Raw genomic sequence first — 7,273 nt, 5'->3', positions numbered from 1 at the left:
AGGTGAGTGCTATCCTTTGTCTTTTGAAGTATTTAATAAAAAAAAGTCGAAAATTTAGATGTAAGGATAGCCTATCATATCAAAGCTATATGGAAAATATTGACAGAAGGCAAATCTATGTAAATATTAATAGCATTTATAATAAGAAAAAAATATTTCGACCGTATTAAAACATTTATGATCAAACGATGAACTCTTAATTATAATTTGTTTCTATTACATTCAATGTGGCATTCAAATTGTTTGGTTTTACCATCGAATAAGCCAAGTATATATGTACGTAGGTAGATTAGTTATTTGGTAATAAATGTATTAATTCGATAATAAACATATCTTGATAAATTCAATTTTTATTACATTCGCATCGTACAGAATCAATTCAATATCGTCGATCTATATTCAGAATTAAGTTTATTATGAAATTTATTTCACCGACGTGCCATCAATTGGATTTGGTTCACTTTTTGCACCGAGCTATTGTTGAGTGTTCATTTATGAGGTTTCAAGAGAAGACTGTGCTCGAAGCGAGTTTTCTGAATTGAATTTCACCCACATCAATTGTTCATGTTTACTAGACGTTGTAAAGATGAAAGGGTGAGCAATAAATTGCAGTGAATTCGCAATATATTAGCTTTGCAAATTCAAAACGAAGACAACCGTTATAATAGGAGGAATTATTATTATATTGTATAGATCAAGGTTCGAGAGAAGCTTTCGAAGGGAATCAATCTATCGCAAATGAGCGAACATGTCGCATGACTCGTCACGTGAACTACGAGTGTCACGCGATTATACACCGTACCACGCGATTACATAGAGACTAAGTTACGATGAAAATCGCTTACGATATCATGTGAATGGATCGAATTATGCAATTTGACGTTTTTGGTCGAAATTGGCGTGAAAGGTTCCTGTATTATTATTACACAGTTTTATATTTTGGGCCAGTTTATAAGCTGATGGCTTTGTCTAGACTACAGATTTGATTTCAGCAATTTCATCAAGGTGTTTAAATATTTTTTATCGAGTAAAAAGAAAAAAATAAGACATTTTTCCAAAGTGGTATTTAAAATTTCCGAATAAAAAAGAAACAAATTATTATTTCAAATATTTTTTCAAATGACATAAAATAAAAATACTCGATCTAATAATATTTGGATCACGCATAGAAATTAGCCTTGTAAAAGTTTTTTTTAATACATTTATTTCATTTATATTGAATAATTGACTGTTTTATACAAATTTAATTTCGAATTAAATCAAATGTGATTTAATAATTTTTTTTGTTTATTGTTGAAATTTACACACAAACAATTTGACTTCATATGTGTGCATACATTATAAGAAGTTGTATTATTTGAAACATAAAACCTTTTTTATAGGCTTTTTAATAGCTTTACTCTGATTATGAACCACTTCCACTCTTCGGTAGCTTTAATATTTTACTGAAAAACGTGGGTTATCTAGCATTGAAGTAAACTATTATTTCTAGCACGAAGCTAAAGGAGTTTAATTATTAACGAAATCATTAAAAATTACATCGAAATTATCAACACAATTGATAAACCCTTTCATAGCCATTTTGTGGTTTGAGAAATTCAAACAACCCATTCATGGACTAAACATATTAGGCAAAGTATCGAATTTCTATTTATCTACACGGCCATAAAGTTTTATGATATTATAACGAGCCCATATATTATCGGCCTTCACGCCACTTTACCACATCTGGTTAACCCAATTACGTTGGTTGTAAACAGCCCACAGTATTTGGCACAGTTCACAGACGATCGGTGCATCGTGGTTATGGCTGAGCTATGTATGTAGTTGCTTTATATATCAGTATGCATTTATAGACGCGTTGGGGCGAATCGATAATAAAACTAACAATGTAAATTAAAATCAATTAATTTCCGCTTTGGTGATAAGCATATGATAATTTCATTATATTGTATAATGTATAATATGTAGGTCAATTTGTTATCACTTTTAAAATATACATAAATTATCCCTACAATCATATGTTATATATATCACCGTGTAAAGAAGATAGATAAGAAAATTTTCTATGAAAATAAATAAAACATTTGTTACGTTTTTATTGTCGATTGCAAAACGGTGCGATACGAGCACAAGGCTGTCATTACAAGTTGAAGAATCAACATTAATGCGACTTCAAAGTTTATAAAATCATTTATGTATAATGGTGCAAGATTGTATACGCTTTAATTTCAAATGCAACATTAATGAAAATCAATTAAAATTAAACTGTGTCGTTTGTTAGGCGATTTAATCAAGTTTACTGGCAATGAAGAGTATAATCTAAACGGTTTAAAATAGGGTCTTGCCGACTTTTTATACAAAAAAAAAACCATCAGAAAACTAGACGATGTATTACAAGGTCGATGCAAATAAATTTTTGTATATTGTTCATTGAATTCTTAATCTATTGGAAATTTTACAATTGTGACGTCATTGTTAGATTATGTTTTCAATGGAAATGTTATACCAAATTAAAACTTTTATGAGTAAGTGCACGATAAAAATAATGAAAATCAATTTTAAAGAGTATTTTTTAATATTAAAAAAAAATGTAGTATATATGTATGTATGTATATGTATACAGAATTTCCGTCAAAAATTGCACAAACGCTATCTGTGAATATTAGTCGGTATTATATATTGTATTATTCTGATATAGATAGGCCACAGGGCAGTGTCACACAATAAATTTCGAAACATCTGTGGAAACATCAGATAAGCTGTGTGTACTAACTAACATATGATACTTGCGCGCGCCACACTTTGAAATTTTCCAGCACGGTGTAATCAATCAGTTCAACTTGGAACTGAAAAACCATCAAGCGTATCGTCCCTAGTATAATAATGTAATATATTATACATGTGTATATACATTTGTTTACATTTTCAATTGTGAAGATCAATTTCAAGGTTGGACGTATTGTTTGTTTATATTATACTCAATGAAAATGTATCGATCGTAAACAGTACAGTTCCGCACCGTTTGAAAATTTCTACTTTTATCGCGCTATGGTGCAATGTGTTGGAGCTCGCGAAACGCATTCGTAGGTATACATAGTTCTAGTGTGGAAAATCACCAGAACGTTCTGGAAAATGTGCGTAAAAGTCTAGATAGCGATCGGAAAATGTTAAAACAAACAGCGCGACTAGGACACTGAGCGGCTCGTTAGATCGGATTCCGAGTTAAAATAGCCCACACCCGGTTACCCAGTTTAACTCGGAAATAGAACCGGTCGAAGACCGTTAAAACACACACACAAACAAATTTCACATACAACAAACCGATCAAAACACATTTGAAACTACATAAATCGATACAACTGAAATGGATTAGAAGAATAGCATACATTTTTTTGACCGACACTGCTTCTAATATATGAATCTTTTATAAACAAAGTCGATTTTTGTTTTTATTTCACAAAGGCGTACTTATTTATTACTATAGTGGCTTAAACCGCTTAAACATGTCTAATCTATGTAATAGTAAACATTTTATTAAATTAATTTGAATAGATTTATTTCATTGAAATTTATTTGTGTTTTTTTTATTAAATTAAACGTCACGGATTCTACGAACCAACGATAGTTACATACATACAAAGTCTCTTTCGAAATTATATATAAGACTAGTGGTTTTACCCGGCTTCGCTCGGTGTTTGTAATATAATTTGCAATATAAACCGCTTAAACATGGTTAATCTAATAGTGTAAACATTCATTTGTTTTTTTATAAAATTTATTTGAATCGAAAAAACAATAATCAACCATCGCCATAGAGACTTTGGTTTTTTTTTTTGAAGCTCTCAACCAAAATTTACAAAGTCTCGTTCGAAATTATATATTAGATTAGTTTATATGCATGTACATATATGTAGATGTGTGGTAAAATATGCTGTCGTTTTGAAAAAACACTATGAAAAAATGATGTTTACCTTTTAAATCCAAGGAAGAGCTAATGATCTGACGTACTGGTAGACGTAGTAGTAGAAGTAGTAGTATGTAGAAGCACACGTCTTCAAAGTTCGTCGATGCAATTCACGCACACTTTTTTGTTTTAGTTTTAATATTGTTAAATTTAATTATTTTTAAGAATCAGGTAAAAAGTACAAAAATAGTACTAATAATGATAATAATAAATATGATCTATAATATATATATAAATATATGTGTTCAAATGTTTTTACTTTTTAATGTTAACATTTGTCAACGGTATTTTTTTTCTTTTGTTTTTAAATTTATTTCTTTTATCACAGAGAGACGCCCGTTTTTATTTTGTTTATGTTATTATTGATTAAATTTAAAATGTATAATATAATAATACTTTGTATTTATTTTAAAATTTCGAGTTGAATGTGAGGGGGAGGATGGGGGTTCGGGGTGGTTGGTGGTGTTTGTGCGCCCCTGCGTGTGTCGGCGTCGGCGTCCGTGACGGTAGTGCGGTGTTGTCTCCGTTCCGCGTCCGTTTTGTTATAAGCGCGGCAGGGGCGTCCGCCGCTGACGGCCGTCGGGGCGCACTGCCGCTGCGCCGGGCCGCCCCGGTACTTGCCGCCCCCCCCCCCACTAACCCCTTCGCCCGTCGACAGGGGCGTGGGGCGACACCAGGGGCGTCCCTCGTGCCGTACACCAGGAAGCGCCCCTGCACATTCACCATCTACGTACTGTCAAACAAAGAAACGTATCCATCTTTTTGGGTCGATGTTGTCGAGGCGGACGATGTTATGACGTAGAACTACATATTTATTTGTTTAAAGTTTTGGATCATTGTGGCATTACAGGAAGAACCTCACAATAGCCTTTATATACTTTTTTTTATACTTTAGTTTAGTTATGTAATGTGCTATTTAATCATATTATAGCTTTCATTCTTTTCCTTTTCATTTGTTTATTTTGTATTTACCTTTTTCATTTGTTTTATATTTGTAAATTTCAATTTCTTCTTATATTCTATTTTATAACCTTTTTCCAATATTTTAATACTATAGTTTAATTATGCAATGTTCTACATATTTTGTCATATTTTTCCTTATATTTATCTTTTTCATTTTTTTTTTTATAATTTTTGTAAAAATCTGTAATTGGACTCGGATGTTACATATATTATATATTTACTATTTGTTTTTTTATACATATCTATGTACATCCCGTTGTCTGTTGATTTTTCTATAAATAAAATAAAATAAAAATAGCCTACATAATAAAATAAGAGAGGGAGAAAACAAAAAATAAAAAATAATAGATAGAACAAAAAGCAATAGCAAAAAATTAAGATACAAAAAATTACAAAAAAAGTAAAAAAAAATACAGCATTAACACAATCATAAAAAACTTTATAGTAATAATTAAAATTAAAATAAGTAAAAATACAAAGGAGGGAATGTCTTGCACCTGCAGCCTATTCCGATAATAAGAACAAGCTACAAATACAAAACATCCTCGCGGGGCCCAAATGGAAGAGAGTAGATTAAAATTCCACACATATGTATGTACATCACATTCAAATTAAGAAAATAATGATGAGCGTATGTTACCAGATAAATATGTTAAAATAATATCCGATAATCTACGCTCACTTAGGTGGAAAATATCGCATTCGGACACGGCAGCAACGATTTCATTGATAAGTCGAATAGCTCTTGGAATAGGAGCCATTTGAAAAAGAACTGTGCGAGCAGGAGGTACAACCATCAAATGATGATGTCTATGATCCACGCTCATAGTTATTAGGGACATAAAGTCCCAATTGTTCCAGCAACAACGGGCGTGATGTATTACCACCCAGTAGCTGGAGAACGAAACGAATTAATGAAAAGTTTCTCCAAAGTTCAAGGGAATTATACCCAAGCATGCCCAAAAGGAAAGGATTAGGGTAGAGATATGGGTAGTACCCATACTCTTTCTTATAGAGAAAACGAAGAAATGATTTTTACACTTTTTCAATCATAAGAGAAGAAATGGATTGGCAGGAAAAAGTTGTCTTGGCTTCGAAACATGTGTATGTGGACCTATATGAGCGCCGAAGAGGTGTCCGAGCCGATGAAGACCGATGCGGATATCTTCAAATAATTGACGATTTGGTCGCCAACGTTCGGATGCGGACAGGGCAATAAGAAGAAGAATAAGAAGGTTTGGATATTTGTGACTCCAAGTTGATCGTTTCTTACTAGAGTTTGCCAATTTATCTGATTTTCATTGAAACGGTTCCTCAAATTGACAAATATCATACTACCCGCTGTCACAAATATCTGATCTATGTACATAATGTAAAAATGTATGTACAAGTCTAAATCCTTATATGTCTCAATGGATTAATTAATTAATTAATTCTTACTTTCGTGTTCTTCAGCCTCTTGAAGTGTAGCGATTTATATAATAAAAATGCTGCAATGTTTGTAATTTATTGTCTAGGAAGGCGCATTGGGGTCTACGTGTCAGGCCTTCCTGATACATACATACATATACATATATGTGAAAATAAAATAAAATAAATATCCACACATCTTCACTATAATAAAATTGAAATTATCTTAGATGCGAGGATGACACTTTTTGACAGTGATAAAAGTTTTGTGAAAAATGTTTGAAAGTTCCGCAATAAACGAAACTATTGCAACGCTGTTTAGAGATGATAGTAGGACCGTAGAGTCAGAGTCGAAGTATTTCAAGCGGAGTCGGAGTCGTAAATAACATTCATTATATAAGCTATTTGTGAACTGTTTAATGCAAATTTTATAAGACACTAGTGTTGTGCCCGTTGATTTCAACGGGTGGTTTCGGAAAGGAATTGATACTCGAATTAAAATAAAATTATATGTTATATATAAATATAATGTAAGGTAATTTATAGGCGCGCGCGCAAATATTATTAATCGTAAATAGTTGAGTGCGTACATTACACGCTCACCGATCCAACCCGTTCGAAATGATTGAATGAATGTGTGTGTGTGTGTGTGAGTGTCTTCGTGGATGTGTGTATGTGTCACCCGTCGCTCGGCCTGACGTCGCACATGTCTGTCGTCACTCGGCCTGACATCACAAACGCTCCAAACCCCTACACTTCTCTGCTACCATGATTCCCCGCGTCTCCTCGATCACTTGACTCTGATTGGCTGTGTCTCCACTGTCCGTCACAAACATACCCATATTCATCGCGTCCGCTTTTATATATATGTAATATATGTATATTAATATATGCATATGTAATTTTATACGTTGGAAAAAAAAGTTGATCTTA

General features: G+C 32.6%; 1 protein-coding gene across 1 annotated transcript in view; it reads right to left on the bottom strand.

Annotated features, from left to right (window-relative positions):
* Positions 1-4,573, bottom strand: part of Tob (Transducer of ERBB2) — a 39,898-nt gene extending 35,325 nt beyond the window's left edge. The window contains exon 1 of the mRNA XM_077446525.1: positions 3,975-4,573. The gene's annotated coding sequence lies outside the window, so the exon portion shown is untranslated. The remainder of the gene's footprint in view (positions 1-3,974) is intronic.
* Positions 4,574-7,273: the final 2,700 nt, after the last annotated feature.

This window comes from Arctopsyche grandis, chromosome 3, assembly GCF_051622035.1.
Source record: "Arctopsyche grandis isolate Sample6627 chromosome 3, ASM5162203v2, whole genome shotgun sequence".
In the NCBI taxonomy this organism is placed as follows: Eukaryota; Metazoa; Arthropoda; class Insecta; order Trichoptera; family Hydropsychidae; genus Arctopsyche; species Arctopsyche grandis.
Note: the sequence above shows the minus strand (reverse complement) of the source record. Positions and strands in the feature narration are given on the sequence as shown.